This window comes from Oryzias latipes, chromosome 18 (genome assembly GCF_002234675.1).
Source record: "Oryzias latipes chromosome 18, ASM223467v1".
NCBI lineage: Eukaryota > Metazoa > Chordata > Actinopteri > Beloniformes > Adrianichthyidae > Oryzias > Oryzias latipes.
The window spans coordinates 10,203,485-10,225,480 of NC_019876.2; the positions used below are offsets into that span (position 1 = coordinate 10,203,485).

Genomic DNA, 21,996 nt, shown 5'->3' on the forward strand with positions numbered 1-21,996 from the left:
TTCAGATTAACATAATGCTAACAAGTCAACTAATCTCTTTATATCCCTTGAAATCACTAAATAATTTGAATTATTCATCCTCTGCATCGCTTTTGTATAGTGGTGTGAGCGCCACTTCTTTTTCTGCATAGCTGTCAGTAGCAAATACTGATACACACATGTACGGTGCCATCTAGATTTTTTTGCTATTTTTTTAAATCAAATATAAGTCGCGTCAGAGTATAAAGTCACACTTAATACAAAAAAAAAGAAAAAACCTGACTTAAAAATTAAAAAGTCTGGAAAATACAGAAAGTAAATTCTAGGCCCTTCTTCACAGCATTTTAAATTATGTTTCCCTGCTATCTTATTACACATAGTAAATAACTATTAATCAAACATTTAGTTAACAAGTGAATTCAAGATATTTAATTTGCATTTACCCTGTTCTTTAATGTGGAAAGTACAAAAAGAGACACATTAACTAAAGACTTAACTACCCAGAAGGTACCATGTAAGTAAGAATAAAATATTACTACATAAATACACAGAAAATAGCATGCCAGTACATAGTAGGTACAAAAAGTGACATGTCATTACCACCTATATATCCTATAAGTACCACATCTTGGCATGATCAGATTATGCTCATTGTAAAGCCTTTCTTAAAATACAGGAGAAATGCGTTTTCAAATCTTCTTGGATCTTCTTGCAAAGAGTTTTAAAAATGTAAACGGTTTTCATTTTTGCATACACGATACTACAAAGCTATAATAAGAACTACAACAGAACTGCCTATTTAGATTAAGTGTACAAAAAGAAAACCCTCAGCGTCTGGTCTTTTTCCAAATCGTGTTGTGATGCTGGTTCTTTCTAAAAAGGAGAATCTGAGCCTTTTGGACTTTTTTACATACCTTCCTAACATGAGACTCAAGGAGTATATCTGGTCTGTAGCCAAATTTGAGAGTCTGCAAGAAAATTGGGCCAATTTAGATCAGACATTGTTCAAGTTCTGCCACTTTTATGGTTGTTTACCTGGAATTTAAAGAAATGCTCTTTTAAGTCCTAAAATGGTCCATTTTTACTTCTGTTCATGCGTCAAGACTAATGAAAAGTCAGAAACATAAGTGAGGCACATGTAAGAACCCTAAGCCACGTAAACTAGAAAAGTCTGTAATGCTTCTATTGCTGAGGACTGAATATAATTTGATTCTTTCAGTCGTGTATGAGTCAGCACTTGTAATAAAACCAGTCCCATATTAGCATCAGAATGAATGAACCCTATTACAGCCACCTGGCAGCTAAGATGTGCGAAATCTAACTCAGAAAGGTGTAAGCTCTCATCCCAATGAATTACATTAGAAGACATATGTAGGGGCAGGCTTCTTCTTGCAGGTTTATTTATCAGAGTTGTCAGCAGTGTTTTGTACTAACTCATCAAGCCAGCTGGTAATTCAGATAACCTGATTGTTGAAAGATGCTGTAGCTAGAAGTCACTTAAATATGGAGAACGATGGTAATTGCAATCTGGTTATTTGACCCTAAAGTGCGATTTTATTTACAGCCCACATTTCCATTATTCTGTAAAAACTAATTAGAGCTCTTATTGTCATCCAGTTTATCAAAAGCTTATTGATTTATTCAGTTTTCACATACATGCATTTACTGTAATCTAGTGAGCTGACGACAAAATAAGTTCTGTCGACTATTTTCCATCATTTTCCACCTCATCAGCTTGATATCCATCTGTCAGTCACTGTAAAATATGCAGCAGCTCCAATAGCAACGGCAGGATTTGTTCATGAACACACTTTCCGTGAACTGTCAATAAAAGCCCACACATCATTGTTGCTTTTGAAAGAGGAAAAACTCAGAAGGAACTTAAACGCTGTATGATGAGTCATGCTGTCTGTCACGCTGACCTCACCACAAAACAGGGTTTGTAATCTACATACTCAACCGTAAATCCAATTAAAACAAAAAGGCCTTCTTTTTGCTTCTGCATCATCAAATGGTGCTCAGAGAAAGCAGATATATTTGAATTGTCAGCAAAACTATTGATCCTTTCATGCACCATGATGCACAATAAGGATACACTGACATAATGAAGACAAAAAACACCCGCCGGATGATGACTCTAGGGAGAAATTCAATTTTGGCATCATATTAGGGGGATTCTTACTTTGGTTTTTTTCATGTGCTTTAGTGTGGAGAAGCAATAAAATAATGAGTTGAGATATTTCAGTAATAGTGTTGCAACCTTACTGGATTTATAACCCTCTTAATATGGTGGGGGATGACAGGCACGAAAGAGGAAAGGGGCAAAGATGATTTTTATCTGAAGAAGGAAGAATGACAGTTCCATTACCTCTGAGTCGCAGGTGCTGCATGCAACCCAACAAGTAGTTTTTTTTTTTCCTTCCTCCCCATCCAAGGAGCACTTATCAATACTGAAGGAATGCCATTTTGAACCATCACCAGTAAGGGGGCTCTCATTGATCACGCTCAGAAAAGTCAATCGTGGTTTTCACTAATCATTGCCCAGATAGATTTATGAGTGACCTTCGGACTGCCCGCATATGGGGCAGCACATGGACTGTCCAATTGTTTCTAATGAAGTGAACCTCATGCTGGGATGCTCCCTTCAACTTGTTGCTGAAGTGATACACTCACTCAACCTGGGAGTTTTTCTTTTTTTTTAAATACCCAAACAGCATGAAGTTCTGACCTAAAATAGCAGACCCTTTTTAGTAGAGATTGGTTGTCTTACTAGGGCTGGGGATCCTTACTTAGGTGGCAATCCCAATCGATTCAACTCAACGATCCACAAATTGAACCCCGATTCTTACTATTTAATTTGATTCTTATTATTTAATATAATATGTTTTTACAGTGGCCGGGATAGGCCCGAAAGGGAATAAACGGTAAAGAAGATGAATGAATGTATGATGAATGATGAAATGTTTTTACAGTTTCCATTTGGCTCGTCTGTGCTCCTGTCCTTGGCTGTGGACCTCGCCTCCAGCTCGTCTCGCGCCCCCAGCCGTCCCCCAGTTCCATCTGGATGAAGCACATCTGCTAAACAATTCAAACATGTAGTTGTAGAGTTAGATAGATTAATCTTCTTTAACAGTCCTGGTACATCGCCTGGCCGTTCATGTGGACACCCCTGAGGTTATTTTTCTATTTTTTCTTTTTAGGAGTTTTTCCTTACCGAGATGGAGGATCTAAGGGCAGCAATGCCCAGTTTAGCCAAATCTGTTTAGTTAGTCTTATGACTGATTTTATGTATTCTACAATTAGTGAAGCCCGTTGAGACAAGTGTGTTGTAATATTGGGCTACAGAAATAAAATTAAATTAAATTAAATTGAATTAACTTCAGCAGTAAACAAAAAATGGAAATGTAATAAATTATTAATAGACAAATGTAAAAAGTAACGACTAGAAAACCCTCAGTCCTTTCATCTGAACTGACTATATTGTTACAAACGGAAATCATGTTTTATAAGCTTACTTTTTATCATTTTTAGTGGGAAAATCAAAATATCCTACAGGTTTGGAAGAACGTTTTAAAAAGACACATTCAGGTACGCCCTCTCCATTATGCTGTCAGTAACGTTACGGCACATTATTGATCCCGAGATTCTTGGAATATTTTTAAATTCATAATTACTACATGTTTTAATTCAAATTGCAGACTATTTTACTCTGAACATATGCTCTTTAACATACCGTAAATTCTTGACTGTTCACGTGATCACAGTGAATCAGCTGATTGTGCAGCGGAGAAAAGCACCTTTTCATACCTACTTTGTATCAATAAGCAGCATTTCTAAAGAATAAAAAGTATTTGTAAATCGGGTATAAAAAGCCACCTTTCTCCGCTGCAGAATCAGCTAATGATCACGTCCATCGATATATATTAGTGGATTGGCCGTCACGTGGCATACGATGTGACACACAGCACGTGTGTCACATCGTATGCACTCTTGCCCGTCTTGCCGAGTCAAGTAATGACGAATTCCAAACAGGCACGCAAAGAAACACAAAAGGGGACACAACGTTTTGCTACCAACAGCAAAAATTATGACAATAAATAATCCAATCAAGACGAATCTCCTGTCTCAGGTAGGTAATCACATTTTAATAGAGACTGTATTTTTTTTTAAACTTAAGGATTTAAAGTGCCCCTAATAGTGAGGAAAATACAGTCCTCAGAAATGCATTTTAAGCTCAACTTATATGTCCTCCTCCATCAGAAAAATGCCACAAAACCATATTAAAAACACCAAAAACACTTTTGCATTGCAGTGGGTCTTTACAAAACTTCACAAGTTTCTTCCATCGATTCGTTTTTTTGACCCACTTTATCCCTTGCCGTTGCCGGAGTTTCTTTTGTTTGTTTTACAATTTTATACATGAATAAATCTTTAAGCATTATTCATTTTAATCACTTAAAGCAGTAAAAGCAAACTGGCTGCAACACACCATCATTAGAACGCAAGGTAAAAGTGACGAAGTACAAATGTTTGAGTGTTTTAAACAAACTGATCAGAGGAAGACAGGTTGCTAAAAAAATAAATCACAACTTTAAGTGATGGTTGGATAAACAGATGTTGCATAAACATGCAAAAAAATAAGAGGCAGAAAGACGGCTGAAAGGATTACAAAAGTGTTGACTGAGCTTTTATGTGTGGGAGTAATTCTAAATTAGCAATGTAATCTACAGGAAAATAAAAGAAGTGTCGAACGCCTGAGAGGTTCCCTGCATTATGTTCAGTTAGATGTTAAATTGCCACATTGTGCCTTAATTTTCCACCTTAAATTAAAGCAGAAAGACACTGTCATGGTGAATTTTGGAATGGAAAGTAAAACTGTGAGGTAAAAAGGACCCAAATGCAGGCTTACAGCCAGGAGGCAGATGGATCTGGCAGAAATTGAGTTTATTAAGGAAAACAAAATGAAGCATTGCAAAGATGGGGTATCCAAAACAAAATCCAAAAATGATGCAAAGAAAACATAAGAAAAAGATGCAATCATGAAAATTCTAACAGTAAACAAAAGCAAAGGTAAATACGGATGAGAAATGAAGACATTTAGGATTCTAACTTAGATGCTAAAGACCAAACCCTTTAACTCACATGTACTATTGCAATTCTCTATCTTTAAATAAAATCCAATTCAAAACATGCATAGCTGTTATTCAATTTTTAAAACGTTTTAGTTCACCTCAAAGGTTGCACAAGGGATTTGACCAAAGGCTTTTACGCTTGATGCCCCTCCTGACACAACCCTGTATTTTCAAGCCACAGGGAAACCCAGATAGGCAGCATCGCAAAGGGTCCTGCCCAAGAACCCACAGTTTGGAAAATTTTTACTTCCGGCTCCAACCAGATGAAGTGAAGTCTATCACCATTTTTTTTGCGAGACAGATGTGTTGGAGCCATCGTCATAATTTCTGTGGCAGCCACTCTCGTCAGTCAAGAGTGAGGTTGTAGGAAGTCCACTCCCCTACAACTTGAAAGCAGACTCGGAAGAATCTGTCAATCAAATGTTTCAAATGTTCAACACAATTTTGTCGAGGCGTCTGATTGGTCAGTTTAAAACTCACAATAAAGAAAAAAGAAACGTGAAAAAAAAGAACATGAAAAAAAAGGTATCAGGCCAAGAATGTTTTTACTAACAAATAGAATGACTCAATAAGAGCTTTTTACCTCTCAGTAAAGCCCTACTGGGATTTTGGCCTATTGGATTCAGTGGGTACTTCCTGTCTGGAATGCAAGGGGCGTGGGCTTTTTTAGTTTACTACTGCTGCACATCTGCACTATTATGCCCCCCCCCCCCCCCCCCCCAAAAAAAAAATGCATTATTTAACATTAAATGTAACTCTTAGAATGTAATGCTATTCCTGCACACACCCTCACCCCCCTTCCCTCACACACGCAAATTTAAGAACGCAAACACACAAAGTAGCTTCTTGCAGTTAAGCCGGTATAATCTAAAGTTAATAATTGTTGTTTCATAGGCACATGACTCCATACCCAAGAGCCGGCGGCTTTAAACTTTAATATCAATGAATAATTAAAGCTTTGGGAAAAAACCCATTAAGATGGCCAACAAAGATGAAGAGAAGTGCCCTGTTAAATGCAGAAATGTTAAACCGACCTAGAATAGCCCTCATTTTTAAAATATTAAATTACAGTAATTCACTTTTAGGTCACAAAGGTTAAAAGCCATTGGTTTTTCTAAATATCCCTCAGGGAGAAATCCCTTAAAAAGTGTCGAAAAAAAACTGCATACCCACTTGTAGATCATCTAACTGGATTAGAAGCTGTTATTTAATAACTCATTTAGCTAAAAGCATTTAACAAAGGAGTTTACTCAGACTTGTTGGAGATTTATGAGGATTCTGTCATAGTAAAAGGGTGAGCTGAAGTCTGAACATGAATAATTCACTGGAAAACCATCTCAGACACCAGAGCCACATATGAAAGTTTTTTGTTTTTTTTATGTGCATGTTTTGCTCCAACAGGAGGAGGAAAAGGAAAACTTGAATAAATACATCATTCACAGGCTATAAAATGATACTTCTGAAAAGTCTAAAAAGTGGGAGAAAAAAAAGAAAATCAAACACATTTACTGTTCTTACAGAGTTGATGCCATGTGCCATTATGCCCAGTGGGAGAATGATAGGTCTTAAGGAAAAAACAAATAGCATTCACACTGCCTTAATGCGAGTCCTCTGTATCATCATTTCTGCAAACATTAATGACATTTACAATCACTACCAGGCAAAAACTTCATTACACTGACAGACGCATGAAGACTCCAGTTTGAGCCGCTGGCTAAATGAGGAGCTTCTTGCAGTAGAATCCGTAATGAGAATTTAGCTTGAAAAATTAAAACAAAAACAAAACAAAGAAACAACTTAATTTATGTTTTAACACAACTTTGACCTCGTGCAGAACCTCCGGGGTCACACTGGCTAGTAGCCCTCGCTGCCGTTCTCATATTTGCTTGGCTCTGTCCTTCAGGCTCACAGAGGGCAAATGGGCTGATCCTGGGTTGTCAAGCGACCCATGATGGATGGGTTTGGGCATGTTGTGCCATAAGATGCTGCGCTGGAAATAAATGCTTATGCTTAAGGTTTTAAAGCACTGTCTTCTAATAAAGATGCCTATCATCTACGAATAAGTAACCTTGTCGACCAGCTTCTGCGCACGTGGTGAGGCCAAAGACCTGCTTCGCACAAAATCAATCAACCATAAGCAACGCAACAAGAAAAAGTTGGGTCTGATAACGATTCCAAAAGAATACTGCAGAATAAAGGGGGATAATGAAAGCCAAAAAGCCAGGCCAGTAATAGCACCAAGCTAATAAAAAAGATAAGCAATCAAATAGGGAGCTGAGTTGCCATAAAGGGAACAGTATCAGTTTCAATTCCTTCTGATGGCACTGGAGGGAAGTGGCTAGACATCACACCATGTGTAACGGTCAACTTGATGCTAAAATTTAAAAGTAAAATCTAATTAAAATCAATAATTCAGCGGGAAAATATGCAATATACTGGAACTAAAAATTAATAGGATTTTAGTTGTATAATCCTTTTTTTGTTTTTTCTCATCTTTATGCTTCAGAAAGTAAAGACATGAATACAAACATGTGTTTATGTTTTAAAGTCTCACTCTGATCATCTTTTGAGCTATTTTTAACGTGTTTCAAGTGGTCTTTTAGTTATGCTTGTGATATTTTTAGCTAAAATTACAAATCCTGTGCAGTTTTCTAAGTCATACTTTCTGCAGAACACCAGGAGTTCATTAGAAATCCGTCCTTTTAATTGGGGGCAGAACTGTTTGCGGCGAGTTAGGCTTCCCCAATTCCCATCATTCATCTGTTTACATCCTCTCCTGTTAGCTTACACCCCCTCAACAACCCCAAGAAAACATCTGCAGAGCAACAAAAATGGAGAACAGTATGAAGCTATCCAGCCGTCCTGTTTTGAGTCAGAGGCCATGCAGCTCGGACGAAGAAAAGGAAGACGTACATAGACCTAATCGTCTACAGATTAATGCGTCAGAATGGAGCAGAGCAGGTAACTTGTGACCCACCGATTGTAGCACCGATGGTCCGGGTGACTGCTCGATTCTGATTGGCTGTTGGGTGTACAATAAAAAGTGATATACCGCAGGATAACCGCACGATGAAAAAAGAAGTTCAGGTCACCTAGCTTAAATGTTTTGTATCACTGCGCCGGCTTCTTTAAAACAACCTTTTGCTTCATCATTTGGACCAAAAAAAGCGGTAAGAGGTGAACTTTCTCTCTGAACTGATGCTTTATTCAACCCATCGGGACGATCAGTATATATATCGCTTTATATCGCTGAATCTTGACTGCAGTGGTGGTGCGGCGCGACTCAGACTATTTGTTATGCCGCACCACGTAACAAATAGTCCACTTTTTGTGAGGAAAGCTATCCAAATTGAAAAAAAAAAAACAAGAATTAGGGACTAAAAACTGGTTACTATTTATTGCTTTTCTAAGTGACCATTGTATAAGCGGGTTAATGGACTTCGAAGTGGGCATTATCACTTTTTAACGCTTTGCGTCAGACGGTTCAGGCTTCCACGGCGTGCGTTAAAAAGTGATAATGCACACTTCAAAGGCCTTTTACCCTTACATACTCCAACATAAGAAAAGGGCCACAAAAACATGTTAAAAACACCAAAAACACAATTTTCATTAGAGTGTGCCTTTAAGAATCTAGATAGATTCAAATATCCAATTTTTGGAACTTCTCTGAAAATGTAAAACCTTTATATCTCAGCAGGAAATGTACAAAGAATTGCCTTAAAACTGTGGGTTTGGCCTGTAAAGAAAGTGAATTCTCAAAGCAAGAAGGGTCATAGAAAGGGTGTGCGCTGACAGAAGGAGGGAAGAGGCAGAAAGGCATGGAATAGGAATTGTGTAGCTGAAATCTGTATTGTCCTCCTCACTCCATCAACTCCAATACACCCTTCTCTGATGATGCATGAAAATCCATTTGTGCTGCGAGCAGGAGGGAAGACTTCACGAAGGATAGGAATAGACACAAAAGATGGATAAATAGATATCTGGTAGATGTGTGTGACCACGATCAGTGGTACCACCGAGCGGTTCAAATTCTGTGGTGGCAGATGTTGGCAGTTCACTTTAGAGGTTGTCAGCAATAGATCAGTCATTTTTGTGTGACAAATGTTCCAAATTTATGCGATAACTGCAAAATGGCTTCCTGATTTTTAAATTACTGTCATTTTCAGCTTTTTAAAAGAATTCTGCACAGGCACGACCACTTATTATCTGTTACAGGGAAATAACGTGGGCCTTAAGAATCCCCCTGTGAGAGAAAAAAGCATATCCTCAAGTGTCCAACTAGGCCGAATTCAGTACTTCATCATTTTGGCGAGATAGAACATTAATTAAACAATTGTTTTACACTAGAGTTAATTGCTATTATTTTAACTTAATCACATTTTTATACGCTGTGGGAATAACTGCACGCAGTGCTGACTGTAGTTTTAAACAGATCTGTCTTCCGTGGTAATGCAAAGCCCACAGGGTTGAGAGTATTAAAACAGCTCCTTTTTTTAAAATGGAACCTGGCACAGTTTTATGCTTTTAATTCGGAGCTTCAAAATTATATGATAAAAAAAACCAAAAGGTTAAAGGCAGAAAATATAGTTTAAATTTGCAAAATTTTGTGGAGTTTAAAAAAAATGAGAAACCAAAACGACGGAATCGACCAAGACTGCTGCTGGAAATGTCACTTCGGGTCCTCCTGCTCCTGCCTCTGTGCTGGACCCAGGTGTTCCACATCCTCTCTAATTGCCCCCTATGGTTTGAATGTCCGAGACACATCTGGAGGTTTGGGATACGCACCAACAATTATGAGTGTGACAAAGGGATGGTTGCAGATCACATCAAAAATATAAATTTTCAGCAACTCAAAAACATACTCAAAATTTAAAGTTCATAATTTAGACCCAATCAGATGAAAAAGGTGTTTTAAACACTTTCCTGTAGGATTTTTCTCATGATGGAGTACGTTCATAAAAAGAAAAATAAGCTTAAAATTGCATTTTTTGTGAATCAGGAGCAGATGAAAAAAATGCAGTTTTAAAAAAAGAGCTGGGAGGGCTGCAACCTCCCTGCTATGCCTAAACAGAGAGCTCTCAGCAAAAGAGAGGGGAAAGGGGACATGGTTGCTCTATACCAATGGTCAGAGTGGGTCTTCAAAAAGGTAATCTTGTCAGCCATCGTGGGAGCCCAAGAGGAAGAAGCAAGGCTATGAAAATGCAAATATACATAGATTTTGTTTTTGGTGCTTTTTTGTGCTATAACACGAAATTTCAACATACTAAAACTGTCATTTGATTTTCAAACTTGAGGCACTTTAAAGGGCCTATATCATGCAAAATCCACTTTGAGCTTTTATGTGTATTATAATGTTTATTCCTTACAAAATACATTTCTAAAAGTTCCTCTAAAATCCTGCGCTCTGAGCGGTAGCCCTTGCTTGCTTGGGTATTGTTAAGGTTTTAACGGCACTACTACTCTTATTAATACTGCTTTTCGATCCGGTATTTTAACGTTACCCTTATCGATACTTTTTGAGGACGAAAAATAGACAAATAAATAAATAACAAATCGAGAATATAAAATGTCTTATTTCCTCATTATGCAACAGCATTGTTTTTTTATCAAAACATTTTACCTTTATACATGATAATGTTCCAATACAAACCTGGAATGCACGTGGATGTGCTAGACCAGGGGTCGGCAACCTGCACTTCTCAAAGAGCCATTTGGATCAGTTTCCCACCAAAATGAAAGCACAGGGAGCTGCAACACTAGGTGTGTTAGAAAAAATATTTTTGCCGATATATCGTGATAGTTTATTTTGCCATATTTTTGGATTCTTTACAAAAGTGATGTTTCCTATGATCTTTTGTCCATTTTCCACAACCTTGAACAGACTTTTCTATCTGTCAAACACCAGAGTGAAGATGAGTGAGATGATGGAAACAAATTCACTTTGATGCAGACTCCTTTCCATTTATTTATTTTTTCTTTAAATCCAGTAAACCCAATAAATTATATTAATTTTGACAACTATTTTTTATTAGGAAGCAGCTGTTAGTTTGTTGCGGGTCTGAAAGTCTAAGCGCATCACGCATCACATGGTCATCGTAGCAGCAAGGTGACAGGATAGTAGGGGCACCCTGACGCAAATTTAATTCATTTTACGCGGAAATGGGTGGGTGTATTCTAGGGGGACTTGTAGAGTTACATATGGCAGATAAAGTTTATATCTTGTGGGACACATAAAAAGCGACTTCTCCAGTACCGATAGCAGAACCGTTGAGGTCAGATCTCAACGATACTGCGGTCTTAAAGAATGTGGCCCCGGGGCTTGTTCAATACCAGGGCTCGGTACCCAACCCTACTGCTAATCCATAAAAATTTGCGGATTCTCACATTGTGATATCACAAAGTGAGGAACCGCCCCTTCCAGGAGAAGTCTGTGCTGCCAGCACCGCCCCCAGGCCAACACACATACCCACTTTCTGTACAGAGCTAGCGGTGATCAGCGAAATGCTTTTTCCTTTTACAATCCGCATATCCATACTGATGTGCATATTGTGCCAAGGCCGACTCTAGGTTGATGTCATGAAATGGGCGGCATCCACAAGCAGTGAAAGGCGGTGCCTCAGAGATCGAGGCATCTTACTTCCGGGTAAGAAAATGAGCTGTGAAAATATAATTTAATTTTAAAAAATCGTTCTTTACTGTGCCAAAGGTAATATATTATCATATGAATGGATATAGCTTACTTTGAAATAATTAAGAAAAGCATGATACGGGCCCTTTGACACTTAAAGGAGCCCTTTCTTCTCTGCATACAGAAATGTTAAATTGTAAGCATACAGGAGTTTGTTTACCAACGCTTGGAAAGTGTATGATGCGACTTTATGTCAAAAGTCAATTTATCTTGCTGAACAAGATGGCAGAGGCCGACTGGGATTAAAGAAGTGAGTCTCTGGCTGACTCTCACCTTCAGCGCTCTCTCAAATCGGAATGAGAGTACTCCATCATCCAATGTGCTTGGTGACACCGGCAGGGCAACTGGGTGGAAAGAGCAATGGGGTGTCGTGCTCTCCACAAGCACCTTCCTTTTGGTGTGACAAGACCTACTTTGGTTTCGATTCACGCATAAACTCCACATGAGCAAACAGGAAGCACCTTGGTGACTGCTCATGACCAAGGCCATTACCGCTGCCCTACGACAAACAACAAAAGTGTTCTGTCTGTTGGGAATTGTTTCCCCAACAACAAATATTCTGGGCTGAGCTTGTGTGTGCTCCAGCATCACAACAATACACTAAGAAGTACACAAAGACACTCCTGCAACTGGTTTCACAGTTAGACTCACAAAAGGTGACTGGTTTAACTTTCTCCCCTTTAACTTTTTTGCCAACAAAAAAATATGTCCTGTTGTTTGCATCACATTTATTCTAATTAAGGACTGTGGACATCACAAGATGACAACATGCATTTTAATTTAATCTAATTACCTGAAAAGCAGGACTCTATCCATAACTGTCACTTTTTAATCACGAGGCTGCTTTACAAGAGCAGAAAAATCAGAGAAAATGGGTTATAAATGTAAATGTGCTGCAATCCTACCCCACCGGTAACGTCAAGGATTTTGGGGTTATACAATTATTTAAAAGAATTAAATGCAAAAAAAAAAAAAATCTTCTCATCAAGAATCATATAATCATTAATTGCAAAAACTATAAAATCCTTAAATTCCAAAATAGAGAAAACTACATGTCTGGAATGCATGGGGAGTTCCTTCACATCTGCCCCCAAACAGTCATGCTGAAAATCTAAGGCAAATTTTCATTTTACGGCCCGTCAGTTCCCTGATACAGAGCAAATGAATGCAGCAGCAAACAAATCTATCAAATCCTACATCAAAACAACTGTGCTCTCACTCTCTCCCTTCCCTGTGACTTAAGGACACAGACGCAACAGAGAAGATAAGTGAAAGAGGAGAGAGGAAAAGTACTGAACGAACAGCCACACAGCCTCTATTCTGGCTTCTGACGGTTAGTTAATTGTTTTTTTTTTTTTTGTCGTTTTTTTTTTTGGATAAGAGTAATTTATATTACATGAAGTAACGCTGCATTGGTCTGAAGGTGAAAAATTTGGCAAGTTTACAGTGACGGTTTAAAACATTATTCAGCAAGAAAGTAAAAACAGAAACAAACATGGTAGTTTAAAAAGGTCAAAAAGCCTAAAGATATGTTTACAGATTGTTTAATTTGAAGAGTCAAAGAGTTTGTTAGGAATCATGATGGCTTTTGCATGATCACCATCACTTGAGTGTTGTATACTTTGTTAAAGACCCACTCCAATCATCTTTTGATCCCATGATCCCTTTGTTTATACTCCTGCTAGCTTACAGCCCCTCACACCCCTAAACTAACACAAGCAGTTTAACAAAAATGGTGGGCAGTACTGGACCTATTCAGTCGTACAGTTTTGAGCCAGATTCCAGCTCAAGCGAGGAAAAACAAGACGTACATGAATCTATTTGTCTGCAAGCAGATTTATCGGGTTGGTGCTGAGCAGAGAGCTTGTTGCCATGGCAATTGTACTTTTCACGTAACAACTACAAGGCAATTATTAATCTGCTCCTTCAGCATGATTTGGATAAAGAAATACTCAAAAATACAGTTCTAATCTTAATACTCCATGCATTTTTTTTTTATTAGAGTGGGACTTTCTAAACTTTCTAAAAATAAGAGAACCACCATAGATGTAAAGTTTATTTTTAGTCATTTAACACTGGTGATGTTGGCACCTACACACAAATTATGCATGCTCTTTGACGTAACTCTTTCCTAATGCAATCAACGTGAATCAGCAGATTCTGAAGTGGAAAACAGCAGCTTTTCAGCTTTGCACCAGTATGCACCACTTCACAACCGTAAAGAGCTGCATATCAGAGCAAGGCTGCTTTTCTCCACTTCAGAATTTGCTGGAATGACATTAGTTGCATCAATGGTTAAAGAGTTACAGTAGATGAAAGATTGGAAACACTTGAGCTAAAGACCATTCCTCTGTACGGTTCTTGTCTTCTATCAGATGTTCCAGTGTTTTGTGTCCTTCTGTCTCCACTCTGTTCACTCGTTGCAAGTGCTAATAAACCTCTTGACAGATACTACAATGACTTTGAGATGATGGATGGATGACCTAAACTGAATTGCATCTACAGGAATAATAATTACCCAATGGTGAGTTTTTGTGTGTTGTTTTTTTTTTTGTAGTGCTCTCAGACAACCTTTATTGTGAACAAGTCCTACACAATTAGATTTAGGTGGAATTTATAGACAGATGTAGCACGAGGACAGATGGGTAACTACATTCCTCTTTCAATAATTGCACATCTTGATTTGCTTTCACAGAGTGTTATGACACTGTGATGACACTTATATCACAACTTAATTGAGTGTGACACACTTTGATAAAAACCTTTGCAAAGCACAACAATGCCATAAACTGTAAAATGTCTGAGTCTTTAAACCATCCCTTCAAGTCACGTAAAACTTGGTGGAAATATTGATTAGTGTTCACATAAACTGGAACAATAATCTAAAGGTAAAAGATCTGAAAGATGTGATGATTTAATCATAACTAATGACAGCCTCCAAGTTTGACAATCACTGTGGAGCATCCTCCTGATACCTAGAATATGTGTATTTGTGCGTGTTCCTGAAAAAAAGATGAGTAATTTTTATAATTTAAGCAAACTTGGAAAACAGTTTTTAAGAGGCTGTGATGCGTGAATTATGGCGGAATAAAGTGCAGGTGGTAGGAGCTGCAAGTGCGCTGACATATGCTGTGGGGCAGAATCCGTAGAGTTCAGTGCTTCGCAGGAGGCATTATTGTGGGCTGAAATGTCAATTTCATGCCATATAGACTCTGATTAAAGAGCCTAATGGATACCTGTCTGAAACATGACAGGTTAATCAATTTGTTTTCATTAAGCTCTTTGTCTATCTCTGCTCAAATGTCCTTCAGTTAGAAATGGGAATAAAAACATGCACAAGGTGGACAAACCAAGTTCTGGATCTTTTATCACGTCGACAGTTTAGATCACTACTTTAAATTCATGCTGCAGAAGGATTTTGTCAAGGACACTTTGAAAAATTTGATTGTTCTTATAGATTTCCAAGCAATTGAACCTTTAATCTAAGACCATACAGGTTTGATGATCATAGTGTCGGTACCTCTATACCTGGTCCATGAATACAGAAACCTAAAAAAAAAAAAAAAAAAAAAATCTAACATTGGGACTTCTTTATTACTGGCACTGATGGAAAAACTACAAAATCATCCGAGTTTTATTTCTTTGGTAAATCACTGCACTTGAAATGATGACTTTGGAAAAATTATTATGCTGCTGGGTTGCTTTCAAAAGGCTGAGAGTAGCACGATGAGGAGGAATGCAATCAGTCATCAATGGCCATAAATTTCAATGCACAGTGAAGAGAAAGTACTTCGTATGTGCTGACACAGTTAAACAGTTTGACAGAAGGCGCTGGCTCTCTGCCCTTTTTTTTCTCCTTTGCAATGAGTCCCTCCATTATGGAAATATCAAGTCACAGTGTAAACGGTACATGTGTGCGCACAGAGTCCACCTTAATGTATGTGAAAATGCGTGCGCAGGGCCATGCATACATCACAGCGGCAGCAGCAAGAAAACTTAAGCAGGATGAGGTCATTTTTTGTTTTAGAAGTGGCACTAAAACGCTATAATTACTGAAGCCATAACTCATTGTTTATCACTAGGTTATAATATCCAGGACCCTGAGTGATAAATTGCACTTTGAAGCAAAATTAACAAGAAATCAAAAATATTCTGTTTTTTCCTAGTCAGGCACTAAACGTCTGGCCACTTTGATTTTACAGTATATGCTTGAAAAAGTAAGAGAAAACTCAAAAGTATGGGCTTTTTTGGGAGTAAAAGGTTTCCAATGGGTAAATTTAAAAAAAAAAAATCATTTATTTGAACGTGCAAATAAGCACCTTGTGCTTTTCATGAGTGTAGAATAAGCTATAGTAAATCTTTCCTAGCAACCACCAAGTATGATATTGAAAAAAACAAAATTCGTTTACAATTCTTCTAAATGTTAGACATTGTATTTAATGTATTTCAACCTTTTTTGACCTTTAGTTGCACAAACTACAGATGTCAAATAACAGTTCTTACAAAAAATATATTATGGGTCTAAATTTAACTCTGTTCCAACGGCTAAATTCAGCTCTATGAAAAACCATTATAAGTTTTTGGCTTGGTCGGTTTTCTAGAGTATGAGACACAAGTTGGTTTATTGTTTATACTTTTAAAAATATGAATCAATAATGTTCTGGATGTTTAAAGGGTTAGTCGACTGAAGACTGACAAGACCGGGCAGCTTTATTGTTTTGTATTTATTGTGCTTTCTTCAGGTTAATAGTCTGTAACAATCCCAGTTCTTGTACAAACAGCATTTCTCTTCATCATCAAGAATGATGTGTTTTGTGGGCTCATTAATTTTGGAAAGATTTTGATTAAACTATGCTATTCTTTTTTTTTTTTTTTCATTGCGATACATGCTCCTCGTATTGCAATCTTCCTCATTTTTTTCTTTCACGTCGGCACAAATAAGAGAAATTTAGCACATCACGGTGAATTAGCTGTCAGCATACTTTATGTTTGCCATTTCTCTACATTAAAGCTCCTGCAAAAAAAAAAAAAAAGGGAAATGTAATGTACTAGACATTCAGTTTATTCAGTCAAAGTCCATATTTCTTTCCCAGAATAGACCAAATAGCTGCTCCATACAAACTAGAGCACAACATCTTTTGGTAGTATTGTGTCCAGGATGCCTCTTCAACTCAACACCAATCTCCGTCCCATCCGTGCAAATACGCACTTCAATCATTTAGATTTCCATTATCCCTGGTTCCTCTGCTCATTATTCAAACTACTTCTTGCTGCTAAGCCATGGACTGAAATAAATTCATTACCTTGTCTTCAGTACAAGATTGCCATCTTGGCTGGCTTGTAGTCCCATGTTTCAAATTTCATAATGTGACATTTTACTATATTTACCAAAAAAAAAACTACAAAGATTAACTATGATAACAGCTTAAGGGAGGTGGAGACAAGACAAAGAGGAAAAACTGCGCATGAATGTTATAAAAATTTAACGTTTGGCTGGGGACCTTTGTGCACAGGTTACGCCTTAGTGTATGAGGCGTTGAGTCGTTTGAGTTGTCCGCGCCCATGGAGGGTTGCAGACAGGAGGGACTGCCTCTTCCAAGGGAGCACAGGTATGTCTGAACCCGTGTGTTCGGGTAAAATGGACCCGTTTTCAAGTTGACGTGTAATAAAAGTACCATTTGCTTTTTTGCTTTTTTGTACTGAATCAAGGCTTCATCTATTCTTCAAACACAACAATTCTAAATGCTAAACAAAAATAATTTTCACAATATATGGAAATTCCAAAGTTGTCAAAATAAAAAAAAAGTGACATTTGTGACGTTGTGGGTCAAACTTGACCCAGCAAAGAATACTGGTTGCTATGTGCATCACTTAAAACACAGAAGCTCTTCATCATCCTAGTCTCATGTGAACTGAATCATTTTTGTAGAATATCAATACAAGCACACACTTACTCAAAGGGCCTCCTTAACCCACATGAACTCAAACATTCCTTCCACCATATGTTGATACATTTTGAATAAAAAATTAACATTGGCATATACAAGAAGGGTTGGGGTAAGATATCAGTTCTATTCTGTTGGATTGTCAATATGAGAAATAGGTCTGTTTCTGAGATGGTGGATCATACCTTCGGTCATGATCCTGAAGAGATGGAGGAAAGTGAAGCTGAAGGGGAAGTCTCTGAGGATCAGTACGAGACTCAATGTGACCTTCAAGAGGACCGCACATCTGATGAGGAGGACCCAAATGTCACAGATGATGACAGAGAAGTTTAGAAGATTCTAGGGGGGGCAAGAGAAAGAAGAGCAAGTCTCAAACAAGGACAGAAAAACCAGCACCTCTTGCCACACATGCAAGAAGTGCGTTTGCAAAAAGCATGCTATAACCATCACATACTGTGATTCATGCATGTATAAAACACTCACCCTCACACAAACACATGCATGTGTGCACACACACTTGTTGTGACACCGCATTGTTTTTCAATATTTATGGTTCACACAAACCTGCCCTATATACACGTGTTGTTTCTCGAGGTTCAATTTTTGGCTTGATTTTGAGTTTCATGAATTTGTTTTCATGAAAAATGGATTGACTTTATCCTACTGAAAATGTTGACAGTCAAATTAGTTAGTCTTAGTTTGTCTCACTGCTCTGATATGCAACTCTGTCTTCTTTTAAAGTTATTAAACTTTCTCCTAATGGCTTTTTACATGTCAAAACAACTAATGGTTTATGTTTTAGTAAATCTATATCCCAATCTAAATAGGCTGTTGATTCATGCTCTTGATTTCTGATTTTGCCTAATTATTGGGAACTTTTTGGGTCAGGAGTTGATGTCAGTAACCGATGAGCTTTAGAAAAGAAAAGAATAATAAAGTGGCGGAAACATTCTCATTCCCTGTACTAGAACTTCACCTGCAGGCAGAACAGGACAGGAAAGTGTGACCAGGAGATTTCCATCTTCTGCAGGCTGTCAGTCACAGGAACATGAGCCGCAAGGCTTCTAAAACGGTGTCTACTAGTGTAGCCATGCTAAGCTTGTTCTTTACTCATTGTCCCTCGACCCCTCCCACCAACAACCATCCTCCTGCTTCAGCGCCTTTTACATCTTAAAAAAAGAAAGAAGAAAAAACAAGGAGTACAATTCCTTTAATATTTGCCAGAGAGCCCCACAACTCAAGACTTGACACTCGTATGATGAAAGTAGATGTGCATGCATTCCTTCTCGGATCAAAGCTCTATTAAATGATCCACGACAGCAGCTGCAGAAGTTGGAGAATTCAAAGACATAAGAGGTAAAAAAAAAAATCCTTAGGGGAAAGGTAAATGAAGTTGTTTCGTTGGCAAATGTGTTTCTGTTCTACAAATACTTGACTGACAGAACATAACAGACATGAGCGCGCTTCTGTTCAATATTATTATGAATCAAAGTCATATCTCTGGGTAGAATAAACGGAATGATTATAAAATAATGCTGAAGGGCATTCCCCAATGCACTGGCCTTCCATCCCCTCTCCGCTCTCTTATCTCAGCAGAGATCTATAATAAATCCTTCCAGCAATCTGTTTTCCGTCTCCATGTTTGACAAAACTGAATCACTTTTATACAAATAAATTTTATTTTAAAATTTGGACTGCATTTGAGTTGTAGTTACATATTTAGGCAGAACCTAATGAATGGGACAGGCAGTCCTGGAAAAAACAGAAGAACTAAAAATAAGAAGAAACAAAAACCTACAAAGTTGCGAGGGGCATTGAATGGCCTGCAGCTTCTACCCGCCTGACCCCCCACCCCCCACCACCACCACCACCTTTAACCCACCCTCACTAGCTGAGCGGCTGCTACACGCCCTCACTCTCCCCTTCTGCCTCTGCCATCCTGGTCAGATTAAGAAAAGAAAAAAAAAACATTATTGAAATAATGTCTTTTTTGTTAGTTTTATCTCCATAGCAACTGTTTTATATTTTGGTCACCTAGGGACCACGACCAAGTCTATGTAATTGTTAGAAGAATCAGCAAAACTAAAATTCTGAATTTTTGGTTAACCCCGCCCACATTCCTAATAAATGTATATTTTGTTTGTCAAATAGTTTCGCTTAGCTTGAGCCAACGATTCATGTATTACATTTTCAAAACGTTCTGACAATGAAGGTGCAAGCAACATTTGCATTTTGGAAACTAACGCAGTTAAAAATCTACAAACTTTTTTCCAAATTAACTTTCCAATGATGCTGGGCGAGTTTTAAGTGTAAGGAGTTTAAATTTCCATTGGTCATTAAAGGGGATTTCTTTTTTTTCTTTTTTTTTGAATACTCAAGATAGTGCCCTCTTCCTGAGGTCAAAGGTCAACAAAACTTCATTTGTGGTTGTAGAATTAGCAGCATCTGTGTGACATTTGTAAAGTTTTGTTTTCCAGTATTGTGTGAGAATTTGAAGTTTTGAAAACTTCACACTTTGCCACAAAATGTCCACCAAAATCTAGGCGTTGGGGTCATCCCTTTATGATTTTAAACTTCCTATGGCTATCCGTGACGTGTGTCTTGGTTTAGTTACTTAATTTATTTTTGGCCCCATTCTTTTTTTTTTTTGACAGTTTCTCCTGCTGTGATGTCATCATTTCTCTATTTATTTATTATTGCGGGGGGGCGGGGGGTCGTTCATTATGTTCAAAATCCAATTCACCAAGTACTAGGTTTATTCATTATGTGAAAGTGGGGGAGAGGGGTTGCTCGGACATGTCCAGTAACAAGTAAGAATTGTGAAAACAATATGGTCCTTGTAGTCCAGGACTGCTGGGGGCCATAATTATACATCTATAGACATAAATGTACAGTACATGGTAAAAGGTTAAAAATAAACAAATGTTCATTATAAATTAGTGTTTATTATGCTCTATTAGTTCTATTTTAATCTCTATTATTCTTTTTTTTGTGGCGGTTTTCGTCGGTTTTCTACAGCAAAAACATCATCCATGGACTATCTTTATCCTCTTCAGAGCAAAACGGCAAGATTCAATTCTGTTCAGTAACTTATGGAGCCTAATGAAAAATGGAAGACCTTTTGGCCAGATAAGATCCCAATGACTGACTCAGATGAGCTTCGACCGTTAACTTGCTTAGGACTGACACATAAATGAAAGCCTCATCTTACACGTCTGCAAAATATCCAAAGTTGTTGAGTAGACAGCATTAAACATTTTCCCTTTAAATGTCTGTGGATATTGCAGAATACCTGCTGACTGGATGATTCTTAAATTGAAAGAATTTTCCTTATGATAATCGAAAGCCAGAAAACCTAATATAGAAAAGCAAACTGACTCTTTGAGTTGCATTGTGTTGTCACAGAGCCCTCTGTCTATGGCTGCTATACCAGAAAACTGCTTTTTGATGTAAGATTGAAAATTTATAAATATATAAGAAATAGCTTTTAAAGCAATGAACTTTTTAAACTGAGCTCCGTTTTTTTTTTTGTGTAGTTTGGCCATTGGAGAAACTCAGAGCGACTTATATGGGATTTTCTTTCATACATAAAAAAGCTCATAGGTTTGTTATTTTTCCAATAAGAACCGAGAGCAACTCGTAAGAAGAAGCGCCGCACTTTTCTCCATAATGCCATAATGTCGACTCATTGTTTGAAAAACTGCTTCACTTGCTTCCTTTAATCTACGTCAGACACTCACTTGTACAGATAAACAAGTAACTTCAGGCAGATAATCCACAATGTATTGCTTTAAAAATAAAAAATAAAAAGGACCAAATAAATTAATATTAATTGGTAAATTCTGGTTTGGGCTGGTTGTGACTTTGATCAATGACTGGGGAAACTCATTATCAGCGTGGGCCACTGCATGAGCCGTCCCCCTAATGTGTGCCAGTCTCTAATTCGGTGCTGTAATTGACAGCTGGATGAAGCAGGTGTGCCCAGTGACACGGCGGTGCGACAAGCGAGACAAAGGAGGACGGGACGGAGAGATCACACGGAGGGCTGAGAATCAGAAGTGATAGTGAACTAAAGTGGCAAAGAGATTTTTTATCAATCATTCACAATGATATTAAAGTCCCAAGAGGTCGACAGGAGTGTCAAAAGCCGACTGAAAGAAAAAACACTGTTCATACCACAAGGAAAGCTAAAAGACATTTGGGGGTTTTGGAGGCAAATACTTACAGCAACATTGAAATATTGTTTCACTGA

General features: G+C 37.9%; 1 long non-coding RNA gene across 1 annotated transcript in view; it reads right to left on the minus strand.

Moving 5' to 3' along the window:
* Positions 1-2,907: 2,907 nt before the first annotated feature.
* The window catches only part of LOC110017124, a 33,799-nt gene continuing 14,710 nt past the window's right edge, over positions 2,908-21,996 (minus strand). The window contains exons 2-3 of the long non-coding RNA XR_002292434.1: positions 17,930-18,083; positions 2,908-3,054 (exon numbers count right to left, since the gene is read on the minus strand). This is a non-coding gene — a long non-coding RNA (uncharacterized LOC110017124). The remainder of the gene's footprint in view (positions 3,055-17,929; positions 18,084-21,996) is intronic.